General features: G+C 36.0%; 1 long non-coding RNA gene across 1 annotated transcript in view; it reads left to right on the forward strand.

Annotated features, from left to right (window-relative positions):
* LOC123334475 overlaps positions 1–9,329 on the forward strand; it is a 304,216-nt gene extending 294,887 nt beyond the window's left edge. Inside the window, exon 4 of the long non-coding RNA XR_006552402.1 lies at positions 9,248–9,329. This is a non-coding gene — a long non-coding RNA (uncharacterized LOC123334475). The remainder of the gene's footprint in view (positions 1–9,247) is intronic.
* Positions 9,330–18,930: the final 9,601 nt, after the last annotated feature.

Here is an 18,930-nt window from a genome sequence, read left to right on the forward strand (position 1 = left end):
AGGATTCTGTCATACAGTAGACTTCTCAAAACAGCATCTAGGATTCTCTTAAACATGGATGTGATCCATCCTGATTTGCTCTGTGATTTATGCATTTATATCTTTCTTGGTCTTTATCACAGAAACTTTCATTGGTAGAAAGTTTTATTGTTTATCCACATCTGGTTCTCCTTTTTTTCCAGGTATACTGGAGGATTATGCTTTTTTGGCCCCAGGAAGTTAGGCAGAACTCTGGTTTTAGAAGAGTGATGGATATCAGTTCTGGACCAATATATTTGTCAGTGAAAACTATCCAGTGTTTTCATTCCTTACTGGGGAGATAAAGATGACATGTTCCAGATGGTATAGCTAGAGGACATTGGGGCATAGTTTAAATGTTTATCCCCTGGTTATAGTTGATTAAAATTTGCATTCAGCATTATGTTTAAAATTAAGCATTGTTTTCACGTCACATTTGCTCTTTTACACTCTATTTTAATGAGAGAAAAATTTAATTTCTATTTATCCCTCTTACATCACACATTTCCTCAAGAATCATTGTCTTTATTAGGAGATGTTGTTACTAATGAAATGTTTTTAAATCATTATTACTGTCTCCTCTAATATATTGGGAATCAGTTTTATATATCATTTATTTAAAAAGGTGATTTAATGTCATTGATTGAAGAATGTCTTAGAGTTATATACAATATAATGATTAGAACTGAACAAATTAAGTCTTGTTGAAGTGATTTAAGAAAAACAATTAGTTGAAGAAATGGTTAGCAAAATATATATGGACATAAGAAGTGGGAGAATTGAAATGAAGCCAATAAATAAGTAGATTTGATCTAGGTGGAAAAGAAAATTAAATCGAGAAGTAGTTATTTTGATTCCAGAGAGCCTCAATAAGTCCACTTAAAAGCATATGAAAAACTGCATGGACTATTTAAGGTATAGATGATCATGAAATAAATTCACTTTGAAAAAGAAGTATAATTGATGCGCCCTGCATTAGTTTATGGAGAAGGCAATGCCACCCCACTCCAGTACTGCTGCCTGGAAAATCCCATGGACGGCGAAGCCTGGTAGGCTGCAGTCCATGGGGTCGCTAAGAGTCAGACGACTGAGCAACTTCCCTTTCACTTTTCACGTTCACACATTGGAGAAGGAAATGGCAACCCACTCCAGTGTTCTTGCCTGGAAAATCCCAGGGACGGGGAAGCCTGGTGGGCTGCCATCTATGGGGTCGCACAGAGTCAGACATGACTGAAGCGACTTAGCAGCAGCAACAGCAACAACAGCAGCAGCATTAGAATATAAAATACAAAATTTTGAATTAATGAAACATACATTAGAAGATGATATTTTACCTTTAACATGATTTTAACTTTGTAATATTCTCTTTGAAAAAGAGACATGATGGGATTTATCAAAACAATATAGTATCAATAATGATATAGCAATGATGATGAGTGTATTTTAGAAAATTGATAATTATCAGAATAGTTGATAAATAAGAGTGGCATTGATGAATTCATATTTATATTCATTAGCAGCATAATTAATCCTGAATAGATAACTTTAAGTCAACTTAATTCAGCTTATTTAACTAAAAGCCTTTGACTGAAATACCTCTATACATAGCCATAATATCTTCCAGTTACTGGAGTAAATTTAGTGTTAAATTCAATTCTTGTATGAATTTATATGGGATAAAAGCAATTTGAATCAAAGTATATTTTGACATTTCAGAAAATGACAAAATTAAATATAATAGTGAAACATCAAATTCTTTTTCTTTATATTGTTTATTACTTCAATCTGCATTAAGCATAACAAAACTGGAAAAGAGTTTGGTACTCTCATGTTCTAAACCATAAATGCTAATGTGTATATGTTTTGAAAAGCTTTTTGTCACTTTATTGTTTTAATTGAAGGATAATTGCTTTATAGAATTTTGTGGTTTTCTCTCAAACATCAACAAGAATCAGCTATAGGTACACCATACAGAAAATTATTTCAAGATGTCTGTTCTGAAAATGTTTTAACTAATACATTAGAGGAATGCAAGGAAAGAAATATTTGTTATTTTAAAAAGAGGTCTTTTTAACATCTAAAGACAAATATAATGTTTAAAGTACAATTAATGAAGTAAAAAAAGTTATAATTTTCTTTTCAACATTGTTACTGCTTATGAATTAATACTATTTTTTTACACATTTTGTAATATTTTCAAATGAAACAATGTATCTAAAATGTTTAAAAATCTAGTATTATTATGCATAAAAACCAGGCTAACTAACTCAAAATCTTTCCCATTGGGTATTCATTATTTACAAGGGCCAAACAAATCTGAAGCAAGAGCAGAAAACAACTTATGAGAATATATTTTTTCCCCAGGGCATCATTATGATAAAAACCCAGTAATAGAAATGTTCCTAGCAACATCAGTTTAGGTCATTTTTCTAATCCTCATGAATGACAAATTTAAAGACTTTCAACAATAGGACATGTACTAGAGGGAAATGTTGGAAGGAAAAGTGAAAATAAGAATCATTATTGAATTTTCACTAACTTTTTTCTACATTTTGGATGAAAACTAAATGGGAATTTTTTTGGGGGTGGGGGGAATTTTTAAAAATTGGTTATTTGTGCCAGAGATTTTTTTTAGAGATAACTTTAGTTCTATCTTTATTCTTCATTTATATATAAATATTTTTATATATTTTATGGATTAATTTGCTGGGTACTGTTTATGCTGTTTTTAAAGTGAACTAGAAAAATAGAAAGAATGGGAAAGGCATGCCAGCAGGAAGACAAAGATACCTATTTCCACATGAACATCATTGGCATTGATTCTGTAAACCATAAAGAGAAGTGTCAACAACAGATGCCCTTGAAATATCTCTGGCACAGGTCATCACTAATAAGATCTGCAATAATAAGACATATCTATATGTAAATATATCAAAAAATCTACTGTAAAATGTTTATCAAGAAAGAAATTTCTTGCAACATTTGTTAATAAAAACTCCATCAACCATGAATGTTTTACTTCCCTTGGAGGAGTGTGATATTTTATAAGAGAATATAAGAGAATATTTAATTCTCTTATAAAATAATTGGAGTAGAGAATTACTGGCATGTAGTGGCCTAGCGGCGTTAGTGTTAGTTGCTTAATTGTGTCTGACTCTTTGTGACCCCATTGACCCTCCAGGCTCCTCTGTCCATGGAATTCTCTAGGCAAGAATACTGGTGTGGGTTGCAATTCCCTTCTTCAGGGGATCTTCCTTACCCTGGATCTCCTGCACTGCAGGCACATTTTTACCAACTAAGCCACCACCAGGGAGAGAGGCATACTGCTGAGCATCCTGTTATACAGAGCAGATTCAGTAGCAAGGGATTGTCCCATCAAAAGAGTGATATGGTGGACAAACTTTAACTCTTGTTGACTTTGACTTAACACTTCATTTTTCACATGCCTGTGTTCCATCATTAAGAAGTTCAGTAAAATCTTTTACATATCTGTCTATATATACAATCTATGGTTTGATAATGTACCCTGTAAATAATTACATACTATATAAAGCAGTCCTCATTTGTATATGATTTAGCAGTACCTTTTGCAAGCATGTTATGAATAAGGATTATATTTGCGATCTGCTTATCACCTGTCATACTAAGAGTAATGCTCAGTTTGTTGTGTTTTTCTTTTTCCTTTGTTACTCCATTTTTATTCTCAAGTTTCATGAATACCACAGACTTTCATAACAGTGAATAAAGTCTTAGGAAGATATATTTGTGTTATGGGAAAAATAGTGACTGTGTAAGTATTTAGCTCACAGTGTTTTCTCAAATTCTGCAAGCATCTTAGTCTCGCTTGCAAACAAGGGAGAAACACACCTAACCTCACACTGAGTCACCAGGAAAACCAGGTATCCATTTGTAGCAGTGAAAGAAATAAAAAAACAAATTAAGGAAATTTTAATAATGGGCCACATATCCTGTTTTGTGTTAAGACAAATTCTATAGACTTCCATCTTTGTGGACAAATCAAGCCTGGTTTTTCATACAAACCGCAGCCATCTTGCTTGAAAATGAAGACCATTTTAGAATATTCCTATTGGAGACATCCTTGGCAAATCAGTCTGCCATCAAACCTTCCAGAGACTAACCCTTCCATATTTCCCAATGCATTTTATTACCCTAAGTCCTTAATATTTTCTGGACAAAGACATGAGGACTGGCAGCCTCTGAAAAACAAAAGACTTTATCTGAATTTCAAAGGTCTGAAGTTTTCAAGCCTCAGATTTGCTAAATATCCTTACTCCATAAATGAGCATTACTGGACAAAGACGTCCATTGCAAAACTTAAGACAGGATAGTATTTTGAGGTTCTAACAAAAATCAAGATCAAGGACAAGTTTCCTTTTTAACATTTCATGTAGACAGAGGATAGTACCAGGTGAAAAGGAAAGTATTAGAAGATAGGTGAAAGATTAGCCTCATAAAAGATGTTGGAGTGAATATTTAAAGTTTGAATACTTTTTTTTTTTAATCTTTTGCCTCTGTTCATGAAAGCATGTACTCAGCAAATATATTGTGGCGTCATTCTGGGTAATAGTCACTCAAAAGCAAATTTTGCATAAAAAAGCAAAGAAATACAAGCCCTAAACAAGATGAAAATGCAGTGATACTGAAGCATGGCCTTCTACTCATTATCCTTTGAATAATAATTTATTTCTAGTGTACCTTTAACTATGTATTAAATAAAATCTTTTCTTGACAACAAATGTTATATTGGGGTATATTATCTGAATTTACTTTAAAGAATGTTTTAAATAATCAATATTATATATTTTGAAAATGTCAAATCTGAAAAAAAAAAAACTCATGACTGTTTCTTCTAAATGCTATAAAGCTATCAGTAGGTTTTTAAAATTTTTTATGTCCTTACAGAGAGTTAGAATTTTTTTATCTACACATATATTTTCAACTAGTGCCATGAAACTAAACAAGTAATCAATTTTTTAATGTATAGAATAATTCAGTTACCCAAGCTTCAAAGAGTACATACATTTTTCCTCTCTTCAAGGATAGAATAATAAAACTCATACTTTGAGCGTTCTGCCCAAAAGTCTTCTGAAAGGCTTATTCCCAATGATCAACGCTTATTTTTCCTCTCATAAATATTTTTGAAGAATCATTTAAGACTTGATAATAAAGAAGTAAGTTTTTGAAGCAATAAAATTTATGTCCTGATATTTTCTTTTGTATAAAAGAACTTCATCTTGACTCAATAGATTAATTTAGTAGCTATCATGCTGATATTCATCCTCCATAACATCCTTTATCTTATAATCAGTAGGAAGTGGCTGTTCAGACATTATACTTAAAATGTCAAGCAGAGATATAAAGGGTAGAAGATATGAAAGTGAAAAGGCTTCTTTGAATGGTTATTAAACAGTGATTATTTACAATGTGCATATGCAAGCAGGTATAGTAAAAATATGCAACTAGTTACATTGTTGGGCTTCTTCCATAACATTGATAATATGAAGCCAGTGTAATATTTCAAGCTTCCATGATGGCTCAGATGGTAAGAATATGCCTGCAATGAATGAGACCAGAGTTTGATCCCTGGGCTGGGAAGATCCTCTGGAGAAGGGAATGGCAACCCGTGTATTCTTGCCTGGAAAATTCCATGGACAGTGGAGCCTGGAGGGGTACAGTCCATGGGGTTGCAAAGAGCTGGACATGACTGAGTGACTAACACTAGAGTAACACTAGAGTTAGATCATTGGGCTTCTTCTATAACACTGATAATATGAACTCAGTTGTAATATTCCGAGAACAATGCTGAGGGTTGAATTCAATACTGGACAATCTCTGTAAAAGCTAAGAACCTGTTAATATTTAGTAACGTTTGCAAAATATCAATTTTTCTTAAATAGTCCTCCTTCATTCTATTTACTCCTTTATAATGTGACTTTACAGTTTGTCCTCTAGACAAAAACAGTGCTTCCTTGCCTGTTAACTTTAGGCTAATCATAAGGCTTGCTTTGGCTGACAGGATGTTATTTATACCAGACTTAATTTGTAAACAGAGGCTTGAAATATGCCTGTGTCAATGAGCTTGCTTCTTTCTCTTGTTCCATCTTATAATAAAAACTTATCCTTGTCTGGTCAATTATCAAAAATAAATAAATAGATAAGACTTGTAAACCAGATCTGGGTCCAACTTGGAGGTTGGAGCCAAGTCCAACCTAGACCAGCCAACAATCAATGGAAACTCAGATGTATGAGAGTAATGATTATTGTTTTTTTTGGTTTTTTGTTTGTTTATTTTTTTTTAATTTTTTTTATTTTTCTTCAATTTTATTTTATTTTTAAACTTTATATAATTGTACTAGTTTTGCCAAATATCAAAATGAATCCGCCACAGGTATACATGTGTTCCCCATCCTGAACCCTCCTCCCTCCTCCCTCCCCATACCATCCCTCTGGGTCGTCCCAGTGCACCAGCCCCAAGCATCCAGTATCATGCATCGAACCTGCACTGGCAACTCGTTTCATACATGCTATTTTACATGTTTCAAGGCCATTCTCCCACTGGTTTGTTACACAACATAATTGTCAAAAATAGAGCTAATGTTTTCTGTCTTTATTTTATTAATGAGAGTGCAAAAAGAAAATAGAAAATTCTTTTTTTTTTTTTTTTTAGAAAATTCTTTAATAAAGAGTAAGATTATAAAATTAGAGAACCTGCAAGTAATTAAAACACGGTCCATTGAATCATTACTAGAACCCTTCAGCCTCAGTACTGTATTTTGTCCTGTTAACCTATCTTAATGGTTCTTAATAGTTTTTGACCCATAGTCATTAAGTCACTATGATGTTTTCATGATGAACATCAATTTGCTGAGAATGACACTGAATAGCCAGTCTATCATGGTTAGTCTCTATCTCTAGGTCCCGTTGTCATGTCACAGAAAATAGTAAAATGATACTGTTCAAATTTTAAAACCAGAAAAAATTCATGTACATCTGAGACATCTATTGATACAAAGCAAATATATCTAGTATGAGGGCTTGGTAATTATAATGGTCATAATAAAAGCATGTTAGTGGGTTAACAGATGTACGAGTTACATAAGAAATGAGATGACATTACCTTATCCTTAAAGTATTAAAATTGATAATGAAGTTAAATTTTAAAATTTTTCTAAAAATAAAAAGTGAAGTTGATCAAACAGCACAGAAGCTAACAGAAGAGGCCTGGTGATTAATTACCTTCATATGTTCTTACCTCTCCTTGGCTAAAAACTAAATAGAAGAATGCTGTGTCTGAACTGAGTTGTTTTCACATTCATATGTTAAAGCCCTCACTTCTAGTGTCTAAGAATAGGAAATAGAGCCTTTAAAATTTAATTAAGTTAATTTAATTAAGTTAAAATAAGGTCATTAAGTTGCACCTTAATCCAATTTGACTGGTGTCCTTACAAGAGAAGGAAATTTGGACACAGAGAAACACTAGCGTTACACACACACAGAGGAAAGATTATGTAAGGACACAGCAAGAAAGTGGCCATCTGATAGACAAGGACAAAGACTTCAGGAGAAACCAAACCTCAGGACACCTTTATCTCTTAGACTAGGAGAAAATGAATTCCTTTTGTTTAAGCCGCACAATCTATGATACTTTGTTTTGGCAGCCCCAACAAACTAATACAAAGATGCAATGTAGAATCATGGCGGCACAGGCAGGCAAGAGGAGCGGCCATGAGGAAACGTAACTGCTGAAAATTACAGTGCAATGCTGAGGAGGTGATGTCTCTCTTCCCTTCATTCTTCATTCTAACCATCCTTGCCAGTCAGAGGGGAAAATGCATCTGCCTATTCCATAGCTTGGAGAAGACAATGGCACCCCACTCCAGTACTCTTGCCTGGAAAAATCCTATGGACAGAGGAGCCTGGTAGGCTGCAGTCCATGGGGTGGCTAAGAGTCAGACACGACTGAGCGACTTCACTTTCACTTTTCACTTTCATGCATTGGAGAAGGAAATGGCAACCCACTCCAGTGTTCTTGCCTGGAGAATCCCAGGGACGGGGGAGCCTGGTGGGCTGCTGTCTATGGGGTCGCACAGAGTAGGACACGACTGAAGCGACTTAGCAGCAGCAGCAGCAGCATTCCATAGCTTCATACAGAGTTTCAGGGACTCTGTTAATTAGCTTCAGATAAAATTGGAATACCTTGTTTACAGTGAGAGTGTTCCTCAAAATTCATCAGGCTTAAGTGCTGATGTAAAATGTACTCACATTTTCATTGCTTTTTAGGCAGCTTCAACTTTAGTTGATCTATCTAGGGTAATTCAGAAGTGTAAGTCTTAATTTGAAAATAGTAATGTGCGTGCATGCTCAGTCATGTCTGACTCTTTGCAGCCCCATAGACTGTAAACTGCTAGGCTCCTCTATCCATGGAATTTTCCAGGGAAGAATACTGGAGTGGGTTTCCATTTCCTACTTCAGGGATCTTCCTGACCCAGGGATTGAACCTGCATCTCTCTGTCTTTAATTTGATTATTTTAACGTATCATTTATAATTAAAAACTGTTTTTACATTAGTTGTCATTGCTGCTACTGCTGCTGCTAAGTCGCTTCAGTCGTGTCCGACTCTCTGTGACCCCATAGACGGCAGCCCACCAGGCTCTTCTGACCACGGGATTCACCAGGCAAGAATACTGGAATGGGTTGCCATTTCCTTCTCCTAATTGTCATTATCTGCTCTGGTTATTTTGTCTCTTTCTTCATGATTTTTACCTTTCTGAAATTTTAACCTAAGTTTTATGATATTTCTTCCATTTAATCTTTCATGTAAGAGTTTACCTATCAAATAGAGGAAATTCTTTCAATTTATCTCCTGATTATTTTCAGGAAATATGTATTTCTTAAATTCCACAAACTGTTTTGTGATATAAAAGTACTCCCTGACAATACTGAATGTTGCCATTTATGTGAAATCCTAGAAAACACCCAAGGTTAAGAAATCTTCTCACCCTTTGTATTCTAAAAAAGGGTTTGCTGCAAAGGACTAACATCCCCATATAATTTCAGTAAAATTCATGGACACCTCCATGTGTACTTATAACAAGACCAGACAGAGATCCTTCAAATTCTCATTCTTTGTCTCATAAATGATAGGCTGATCAACTGGAACAAAACACTTTTTAAACAAACTCTGATTAATTTTCTCTCCTTGCCAAAGGTACCTGAACTTTGACCCTCCTTCAGCCTGAACCAGCGTACCTACCCTCCTCAGCCTCCCCTGAGAATAAGCTGGTGTTCAGGTAAAATGTTCTCTGATCTTCTGCCCTATCATTCCCCTTCCAACCATCCCACTTGCCCATACTTTGTTCCTTCTAACCTTCTTCAGTTCACTCTATGAAAGAAAAACCCACAAGACACGTGTTGATATTATGATCAGAATATTCTCCCTGCTGCAATAGTGCCACTCCCATGCTGAAATAGTACCTTTCTTCTTCTTGGAATATCCTTTTTTTTTTCCTTTTATTTATTTATTTTTTTTATTTTATTTTATTTTTAAACTTTACAAAATTGTATTAGTTTTGCCAAATATCAAAATGAATCCGCCACAGGCATACATGTGTTCCCCATCCTGAACCCTCCTCCCTCCTCCCTCCCCATACCATCCCTCTGGGTCGTCCCAGTGCACCAGCCCCAAGCATCCAGTATCGTGCATTGCACCTGGACTGGCAACTCGTTTCATACATGATATTATACATATTTCAATGCCATTCTCCCAAATCAAAGTTTCTCTTTACTAAGTTCGGCTCTGGTTTTCATTTTACATCCTAAACTCCATATCCCTCTCTGTCTTTCTCTTTCCTCTCATTGTTGTTCAAATTGCCACCTCTCTCTTCCAAAAATTCTAGTTTACAATGACTTCTCTGGCTATTCAGTATGTTTTTCTTTCTTTTCTTTTTCTGGCTACTAGAACATATCAGGTACATTGTCAGAGGATTTTGAATACTACTTAGAGCATGTGTTCAGGTACTAAATAACTTAGGTGGACCTCAACTTCTGATTTATTGACTATGCCAAAGCCTTTGTGTGGATCACAGAAAACTGTGGAAAATTCTTCAAGAGATGGGTATACTAGACAATCGGACCTGCCTCCTGAGAAATCTGTATGCAGGTCAAGAAGCAACAGTTAGAACTGGACATGGAAAAACAGACTGATTCCAAATCAGGAAAGGAGTACATCAAGGCTGTATATTGTCACCCTGCTTATTTAACTTATATGCAGAGTACATCATGAGAAACTCGGGACTGGAAGAAATACAAGCTGGAATCAAGATTGCCGGGAGAAATATCAATAACCTCAGATATGCAGATGACACCACCCTTATGGCAGAAAGTGAAGAGGAACTCAAAAGCCTCTTGAAAGTGAAAGAGGAGAGTGAAAAAGTTGGCTTAAAACTCAACATTCAGAAAACTAAAATCATGGCATCTGGTCCCATCACTTCATGGCAAATAGACAGGAAAACAGTGGAAACAGAGACAGGCTTTATTTTGGGGGGCTCCAAAATCACTGCAGATGGTGAATACAGCCATGAAATTAAAAGACACTTTCTCCTTCGAAGAAAAGTTATGACTAACCTAGACAACATATTAAAGAGCAGAGGCATTACTTTGCCAACAAAAGTCCATCCAGTCAAGGCTGTGGTTTCTTCAGTTGTCATGTATGGATGTGAGAGTTGGACTATAAAGAAAGCTGAGCGTGAAGAATTGATGCTTTTGAACCATGGTGTTGAAGAAGACTCTTGAGAGTCCTTTGGACTGCAAGGAGATGAAACCAGTCCATCCTAAAGGAAATCAGTCTTGAATATTCTTTGGAAGGACTGATGCTGAAGCTGTAACTCCAGTATTTTGGCCACCTGGTGCGAAGAACTGACTCATTGGAAAAGACCCTGATACTGGGAAAGATTGAATTCAGGAGGAGAAGGAGATGACAGAGAATGAGATGGTTGGATGCCATCACCGACTTGATGGACATGAGTTTGAGTAAGCTCCAGGAGTTGGTGATGGACAGGGAGGCCTGCCATTCTGCAGTCCATGGTGTCATAAAAAGTCAGACGACTGAGTGACTGAACTGAAGAATGGTAGGAGTTATTAGATCTCCCTCTCTGTTGGCCAGAGCCAGGATTTTCAGTTCCCTTGTCCAGAAAGTAAAAGTTTTTCTTCTCCTGATGTTGGCTAGAAACTTTACAGCTTTCCTAGCTTTTTTAAATTTGAAGAGGCTTATGTCCATCTGATTTACTAATTTTCAACCTCTTGAGATTCAAAGAGAATGTCATCTTTCTATACTTCATAAATCTGTTCAAAGCAATGATTCTCAAAAATCTTTATTCATGAATACATTCCATGAGATATTCTGCTTGTGGTATCCCAGATATCATTTGACCTAAGGAAAAAACAGCACATAACTATTTTAATTTCATAGGACCACACTTTTTTATCCTAACTCTCAGACTTTAAATCTATTTGATTACAGAGACACTAGTGATTGGTACAGAGTTAAGGAGCACACTTAGTAGAAATGCTTTGTACTGCCATTTTCCATGATTTTCACAGTAACCTTCTGTAGTGTTAATAGTTTTCCTGGTCTTATATCAATACAATGAAATTTTGGTGTTCCCCAAGATATGGAAATATTTCTAATTTGTTGAAGAAAAAGAGAGCTTGAATATTATCTCAGAAAGATCATTAAAGGCAAAAGAGTGGGGACTCTGCTGGTATAAAAAAGCAAGAGGAGAAGATCCAATATTCTTTGCAATGCTGGGCAGTTATCCAAGCCAGTGAACTTAGGTATTTGCTATAGCCAGGGCTAAAACAGCAATCCTTCAGCTATAGAAGCAATTGACAAAGTGATATCACTGCCTTAAGTAAGAAAAATGACCCTTTCCCAAGCATGTAGCACTGAAAATGCTGTTGCTGATATTTATGGAGATGCCCAAAGAAATATAGCTTTTTACATCACTTCTAGTGAACATTTCTAGAAGAATTTATTTGTTTGTACTTGTGATCACACATCAAAAAAAAGTAAATGTTTCTGATACAATAAAAACTAGCCAAATACTTTGATACTACCAAATATGTCAAGCTACTGGGAAACAACTGAGTTTTGATTTCTGATTCTGTTGCACTCATAATTAAAATAAATATAAATACAAAATTTGCAAATTTATGTAGTACACTTACACCAACTAAAAATTGCTATATCGCAACAGAATTCATAACAAAGAGTGGAGAGTTTAGGTAAGAGCACTCTATGAAATTATCTTTTATTATAATCAAACCTTATAAAATGGCAAAAGAATAAATAAGACCTTCAGTCAGTACAGAAGAAAATCAATAAAGTTGGCAAAAAGAAATAAAAAAGGAAAAGTACAATTGATGCTGAAATAAAATCAACATTATCGACCAGTCCTTAGTGAAGCTGAAACTCCAATACTTTGGCCATCTGATGTGAAGAGCTGACTCATTTGAAAAGACTCTGCTGCTGGGAAAGATTGAGGGCAGGAGGAGAAGCAGACAACAGAGGATGAAATGGTTGGATGGCATCACTGACTCAATGGACATGGGTTTGGGTGGACTCTGGGAGTTGGTGAGAGTCGCAAAGAGTCAGACACGAGTGAGCGACTGAACTGAACTGAACTAAACTGAACTGAATGCATTAGAAACTTGAAAAATAAGGAGAATCTAACTCTTTGTTGAATGTATGGTAAAATTTGCTAGAAATTATCTAGGGAATAACAACATTTGGTTCCCCAGATAAAATAGTCTGGGACCAATATTGATGAGTTTTCTTTTGATAAGTATATATTTACAACTGATATAAAAAGGAATATGAAATCTTGTTACAGCATGCTAAGAAAAACTTTATTTGTACTCTATCTGCTACTGACTCAATCGAATGCTTTCTAATCTGTGCAAAATTTAATAGGAAATAATATTTGTTGCCCCTGTTTGGATGATGAAACTGTTTTGGCTAATTATATAAATTAAGGTGCTAAAATAGGGACCATTCAACATAAGTATTAAATCAACTTTTAGACATTTAGTTTTCATTCATATTGATGAATGAAAATTGTAGATCATTTGAAACCAATTAGGTCAGAAATCAAGGACAAAATACATTGAAGAGAACACGGACAATAAGGAAATTGAACACAAAATTATTTCAATTAAAATTTTTTCTGGGCCACTGAAATAAAAATAGAATATGCATAATTCTATAACAACTTTGAAATAAAAAACACATTTTTACAAAAAGTTTAAAAAAATCAACTTAAAAGCATGAGTGGGAATGAATAGATCAATAGCAGTTGTAGAAATTTTTTAATTGTCAAAGAATTATTTTCAAGAAAGTGACTGAATCCAGATGAATGTCAGTTCATTCATCAAAACCTATTTATTACTCTCCTACTCTGTGCCAGGCACTGAATTAGTGCCAGCTACTCAGTGGTGAATAAAACTAGTGTGGTGGTTGTAGTCAAGGTTGAAAAAAGGGGAAAGGCAACTAAGTGTTATAAGTTTTTTTAGGGGATTAGATTCATAAAGGAGCGATCTCACTCTGATCTCATTTAGGAAAACTAACTAGGTGAAGTACCAGAAATTATAAAAAGTGGAGAGTTAGCATTCTTGGCAAGGGAAAAAATAAGAAGAAAATAAAAATGAATATCTGATCTTGGTTTACAAGTAAAATGTCAGACAAAAATGTGATCTATGATAAAACAGCAAAGGAAAAAACCGTGAAAGAAAATGTTAGATTTATTGACTAAAATTTTTTCATATTAAAATGTCATGAAGGTAACAGAATGGCAAATGACAAAATCTAAAATGTTAAAATATGTAGCAATAAAAATATGTAAGATGTTACATGAAGTTTAATATATAAACTAATCTGCAGTAAGTCAAGGAGAACCAATACCCTTAAAATAGAAAATGTTCAATAAACATGCATAGGACATTCACAAATTACTTTTGAAGAAAAACAATGCTGCCAGTAAACAGTATTTTGGTTCTCCTAATATCAGCTCTTAAGATGAGGCTTTGTTGCATAGTTGTGAGAGGTTATCATGAGAAAATCAAATGAGGGACTAAGGAGAATAAGCTATGAATGGGGGAAATTATACATAAGTGGCTAAGTGACTGGCGTGGCAACTGGGACCAATCCTGCCTACAACTGTGAGAAAGCACATGGAGTGTGCCTAAGAATTGTTCCACCAAGGAATTGAGAAGTGCTCCTTCTAGGTCCCTAACCAGTTAATCAAATGTATTTCCCACTGTCCACAAGTTAATGTGCGGCTTCCCAGGTGACTCAGTCATAAAGAATCCACCTGCCAATGCAGGAGATGTGGGTCCAATCCCCGGGTAAGGAAGAGCCCCTGGAGGAGGAAATAACAACCCACTCCAGTATTCTTGCCTGGAAAATCCAATGGACCGAGGAGCCTGGTGGGTTACAGTCCACGGGGTCTCAAAACAGTCAGACTCAACTTAGCGGCTTAACACACATGCACAAGTTAATGTATCTCTTTAGTTCAAACTATTTCTCTCTCCATGCAAACTTGATGACCATGTATGCTGCTTGAAATTCTTTCTACTAGGGTTTTTTTCCTTCAACATTATCATTTAATGCTACTCCTCATATGGTGGCAGTCCATTTTGAGCTCAGATTTATATTTCACTGACCCATCCTTGAACTAGTCCTCAGTATTTTCCTCCTCCATCAGCTGATTATGTGAAAGTAGTTCTTAGCTGAGGGAGAGGTATTGGTGCAACAGATGTAGCTGATGTTGGATTCTGTTCGTTTAACTCGTTTGTACTCTCTCTACCTACCCAATGACTGTGGCTCCATCAAGATTGAGTGATTTCCATCATGTGACGGATTGCTGCTGTGCCCATCTAAACTTATTAATTGCCCATCTAATTCTATTAATTGGTATATCTGACAACCCAGCTTATAAAGAACAGAGTCAATTTCATAGTCTCTTGATGTAATATTTTCAGATCCTGAGTCTCTTCTAGGATCTAGAAGAATGCTAGAGGCTACTTTTCAAAGAGTGATCATAATTACTGTTTGTGAAAGTCGCTCAGTCGTATCTGACACTTCGTGACACCATGGACTGTAGCCGGCCAGGGTCTGCTGTCTATGGAATTCTCCAGGAAAGAATATTGGAGTGAATAGCCATTCCCTTCTACTAATAATTCTTTATTGCTGAAGGCTTGACCTTGCTCCAGCTTCCTAGTGATCTGCACTGAAACCCACCTTTCAGAATTGGCCTCTACTCCCTACATGGATACTTGAACCTGGTGCAGACTCATCTCTGGCCCAGGGCTTCTCTCAAATTAGTAGGCCTTTGAACCCTCCTTCCCAAATCTGAGTGGTTCTCAGAACAAGAGCAGACATGTAAAAGGTCTTTTCTGTCAGTAACTAGAAAAAATACATTTTCCAGATCAATAGCTACCCATCCCATACTAAGAGGCTGTGTGGGTTTATTCCACTAAAGATGCTGCATCTGGCACAATAGATGCAGATAGTCTTCCTATTCTCATATGATAAATTCATCCTGGCATGCTTGTTTCTGAGTTTTCTGACTTCCTTTTTTTCAATTTTCTGTCAAAGTAGTGATGATTATCTTTTTCCAAGCTTCAAGAGAGATGGGATATTTGAAAAATGGCTCAATTATCTACTCCTTCTAGTACCAATTTCTTTGTAATATGACTTTGCAGCTCAAGAGGCAGAATCTGTTTCTTTATTCTCTGAATCGCAGCTGGATCTTTAACCTGCACTGACCACTAGAATGAAGTGGAAGGAAAAATGTATGTGTATCTAGCCTAGAGTAGTACATACTTCAGTTCTTTCTCTTCAGCCTCTGCCTCACCATCCAAGGAAGTGTAAATTAAGCTCCAAGAGGATGAAAGGCTACATGAACTAAGGTGGTACGAGAAAAGCTACATTCACACCACCTGTCTGCTAGTGTTGTATGCCTGAGAGATAATCCACTGGCCATATATTGAGATCTAGAACAGCAAAACACTGAATAAATGATTCTTCTTTTAAGTCATTGGATTTTGTGGTTATCTGTTTTACAGTATTGTTATAACAGTAGAAAACTGATACAGATCTACTTCAGCAGTATATTAGGACTGGCTGCAGGTGTTTCATCAAACCTGCCGGTCTGTTAGTCCTGATGAGTCACATATCACTTCCATAACTATATACTCTCTTGCTAAGTAGCTTTATGTCTTTTCTTCTTTCTTCTGTACAATATACTCAAAGTTCACTTTCATAGTGAACTGGCTTCTACTGTTTTTTTTCCCCAACTTTTAAAGAAATACTTGACAAATATGCTATGCTAAGTCACTTCAGTCGTGTCCGACTCTGTGCGACCCCATAGACGGCAGCCCACCAGGCTCCCCCGTCCCTGGGATTCTCCAGGCAAGAACACTGGAGTGGGCTGCCATTTCCTTCTCCAATGCATGAAAGTGAAAAGTGAAAGTGAAGTCGCTCAGCCTTGTCCGACTCTTAGCGACCCCATGGACTGCAGCCTACTAGCCTCCTCCATCCATGGGATTTTCCAGGCAAGAGTACTGGAGTAGGATGCTATTGCCTTCTCCGACTTGAGAAATATAATGGTGTATATTTAAAGTATATAATTTAATGATATGATACACATCCATATTGTGATAGAATTACCAAGATCAAGGTAATCAACACATCCATCATCTTACATAGATAACACTTTTTGTGTGTGATGAGCACTCAGGATCTGTACTCTGTCACTTATTTTCAAGTTTACAATAGTGTGTTATTAACTATAGTCACCATGTTATATACATTATAAGATGTTATATATTACAGAATTGATTCTTCTCCTGTTAGATGTTGACCTTTATGGTGTTCTTACAAATGGATAATTCTTTTGTTCACATAATACAGTCATACTTCCCATTTGATACATGCTGAGAGTTTAGCTTGGCTATTAATTTTCAGGCAATGAAGGCAAATGGAAAATATCATGAGGGAAAGTATCATGAACGTACTACCTCTCTTAGGTAAGATCATTCTTGATCTTCAGGCAACTTTTCCCTCCTATAGCAAGAGATGAAGACACATTTTCATCCCCTTAGAGGGTTCAGGGAAATCTGAAGTTCACATTTAAGTGAACCTATCCAGTGTCTTTTCCGGATCTCCAGTTCCCAGCCCTTCTCTATAAAGGGCGTAAGTTTTTCCATGAATACGTTCTGGGGCTCTGAATTTAATATTGTTTGGTGATTCTAGAGCTCTTAAAATCAAAACGCGGGTTTAGGTTTCAGCCAAATCTGACCTTTGGTTACTAAATATATGGGTCTCACTACATTTTGCCTTGAAGGATTTCTGACTTGCAGTATGCCTTCCTTATGTTGCTAGTCCCCTGACATGAGTCTGTCATTCTCTTTTTTCCCTAGGTCAGTAGATAATATTAATATGTAGCCAAGTTTGATATCATTAGAAAGGCTGTTGCACCAATATGTTTCAAATGTTTGAACTATTGCATGAAACATTTTCCTTTCTACTTGCACATGATTTCATTCTCTGAAAAAGGGTCTAAGTAACTGATGCTTCAGTTTAGCATGCATTGTCGGCCTACCAGTCTGACCTGATCTGCCACCAGCAGTGTGGGGCTCTTGGTGCTCTCTGACTAATTCCAGCATTTCAGTTTGATCACCAATACTATTGGCATTTTTGGCATGATTTCCTTAAAATAAAACAAGTAAAGGTTTGGGATGCAATTAATTTGTCCAGGAGGTAATCACAAGAAACACAAATGAGAAAATGGGGAAAGCGATATGGGAGCAAGAAGACAGGGCTGGCCTCATGGATGTACAGCCGTGCTTTCACATGGAGCCTGTGCTAGAGGACACTCCCATAATTCTGTGCAGTGCTGCCAGCATCATCGTGACATCCAAACAATTTTATTTTATTTTATTTTTAAACGTTACATAATTGTATTAGTTTTGCCACATATCAAAATGAATCCGCCACAGGCATACATGTGTTGCCCATCCTGAACCCTCCTCCCTCCTCCCTCCCCATTCCATCCCTCTGGGTCGTCCCAGTGCACCAGCCCCAAGCATCCAGTATCATGCATCGAACCAGGACCGACAATTTTATTTTTTAATTTGAGTTTCATAAGTGATGTGTGATGGAACAATGAAGCGTGCATGTGATCAGAGGAATATTTGCAATGTGCATGTCTAACATTCCTTGCCATCCCATTACACGTATTACTTGTAATGTGTCATGTGTACAGAATGCCAATACTGTGAGAGTTCAGTAAGACTCACTATATGTCATTTAAGGCCCCCAAATATAATAGAAACAGATAAAAAGGAAATGGAGTTGGAAATATGAATCTAAAAGTGCTGAGATATTAAGGAAAGAGACATTTTAAGGACAGGAGATGGGGTAGAAAAGAACAAGGAGAGGGAAAAAGCAGAGAGACACAGAGAGAATATAAGTTAATAAGAGCTTAAAAGGTCAACAATGTCACAATACCACTTTAATAAATGGACACCAAAATTTTAATAAAACTTTTGAAAGTATTAGATTTCTGAAAATTTCTATATTAACTGAACTCAGTTTCTGGAAGGAATTAAAAAGATATTCAAGAAGGATTACTATATTCATGAGAAGCTTATATATGGTAATACTATAATAGGTTAATTAAAAAAAATCAGAATAACCTAAATTCCTAATTCTTTAATACCTGTGGACTACTAGGAAAGCAGTACAACCTGTAAATATGTAGACTTGAAAATAAGTCCAATTTTGTGCTATTTGGCACAATGATTTTGACGATAGCAATAAATTAAAGAATT

This window comes from Bubalus bubalis, chromosome 7, assembly GCF_019923935.1.
Source record: "Bubalus bubalis isolate 160015118507 breed Murrah chromosome 7, NDDB_SH_1, whole genome shotgun sequence".
NCBI classification, from domain to species: Eukaryota; Metazoa; Chordata; class Mammalia; order Artiodactyla; family Bovidae; genus Bubalus; species Bubalus bubalis.